The sequence below is a fragment of the Loxodonta africana genome, chromosome 23 (assembly GCF_030014295.1).
Source record: "Loxodonta africana isolate mLoxAfr1 chromosome 23, mLoxAfr1.hap2, whole genome shotgun sequence".
NCBI lineage: Eukaryota > Metazoa > Chordata > Mammalia > Proboscidea > Elephantidae > Loxodonta > Loxodonta africana.
Window position 1 is genome coordinate 11,795,626 of NC_087364.1, and position 1,952 is coordinate 11,797,577.

Here is a 1,952-nt window from a genome sequence, read left to right on the forward strand (position 1 = left end):
TGCCAAGGTGCGGCAGCAGGGGGAGCATTTGGTTCATCCGCCCTGGGGCTGGTTGGCACCTAATCAAAGAAGTGAGCCAGAGGTCAGTTCCAGAAGATGCTTGGATGGGGCCAGCAGGGCAGGGCCCAGTCAGCACCTGCCTAGGAATGGGAGAAGAGGCTTCCTATGGGGATTAACCTAGCTAATCATTTAGCTGTTGGGGGTGGGGAGAGTGAGGAAAGACAAGAGGGACTGGCACACAGCCAGGTCAGAGCTAATGGTAAGCAGATCATGCAAGATAAGGCTGACAGTGGACCCTGACAGCTGAAGGGGTGCATTCTGGGAGAGGAGCTGCATCAACAATGAATATGAATGCCACACTTTATGGAGATGGCTCAGGTTTTTCCCAATAGCTCCATCCCAGATTAAAGGGACATCATCCTTAGGCCCCCAACAGGTGGGACATTTAACTGTACTTATCTCTCTACTCAATGATCTTCTCCCTTGCCCACAGCTCATGTTGAGCCAATTCATGACAGGGTAAATTCCCTACGTTGAGTTGCTCTGTAAATGCTGCCATCAGTTGTGACCAGTTGGGCACGTTTTCACCAGCTTGGGTACAACTGTTGTCAGTCTGACATTGGTATTCTGAGGTTTTGCTACTTCAAGTGTGGTCTCTGCATCAACATCATCTCCATGACCTGGGAGCTTGTTAGAAATGCAGACAACCCCACCCCAGACCTACGGAATCAGAATCTGCCCTTTAGCAAGATCCTCAGGGGATCACGCACATGTTGCATCTTGGGAAACTCCATCCACCAAGCCAAACCCGCTTTCTGTCAATAGGCAGTGAGGTGAGTTCCAGCTTTTCCAGGTACTAGCTGAGTAATCTTGAATACATCCTTTAATCTCCTCGGCCCTCAAGTCCTCAGAGGTAAAGTGTGGATGAGAATACTACTTAAGATGTTTAAATAAAATAATGTTACAATTTTTTTTTGTATATATTGTGAATCATGATCAAAAATATTCAGTTTTATTCTTGTGCTTTGTTCTGACTTAATCACTGGGTTATAAATTCTTAAGTACTGGGACAATCTTCTCTCCTTCTTTTGTATCTTCCCTTTACTCCCAAGTACAGTGTTCTGCCTCTAGTAAGGGTGGCTATCTGATATTTATGAAAATGTACCTCCTTTGGAAATCCACTTTGCAAAATGAAATTTCTAATTTCAATTCCTGATTCTAAGCACAAAGAGATCCTGTCACTTTGACCTAATCCTGTAAGGTTCATCCCTGAAATAATAGGATTGTCTCTATCTATAAAGCACTTTGTTACTATGGCAACACATACATAATTGCACGGGTAAGCAATTGAGGGTGGTTCTACAAGTAGACTCCTTCCCACTAAACAACATAGAAAGCATTCCATCCTCTTAAGTTACTCGCCCGTAGGTTTGCATCAAGGCCCTAGATGTTTCTCAAATTTAAATGTGCTTTATGAAAGCTACAGACCAATTGCAAGGAGACAAGCTGATACAGTAGCAAGATGACTGGGCAAGGAAATTGGAGATCTGGGTTCTAGTTCAAGGTCTGTCACTAATTTGCTATATAACTTAGCACAAGGCACTAACCAGTCATACAGAGTCCCACTTCCCTCATGTTTAAGAGGAGATGAGTGCACAATATGCTTTCTAGTGGCTCTATTTCTACCATGTTCCAAAATATTCTGAGTTGATTTTAAGTGTCATTTAACTGAAACTATTAAACAAACCTTCCCGGCATTAAACATTAACACAGCTCTTTTTAAATGGCATAGTTTATTATCATGTCAATAAATGATTAATTATAATTCTTTGTCTGGACCAATAACTTTGCTGGACTTTTATGATTCACAATTTGTGCTGTGTCGAATATTACCTCTTGAAACTCACATTCTAGCATTTACTGTTTTTTATTGCTTCTCTGAGGTGGTTTAT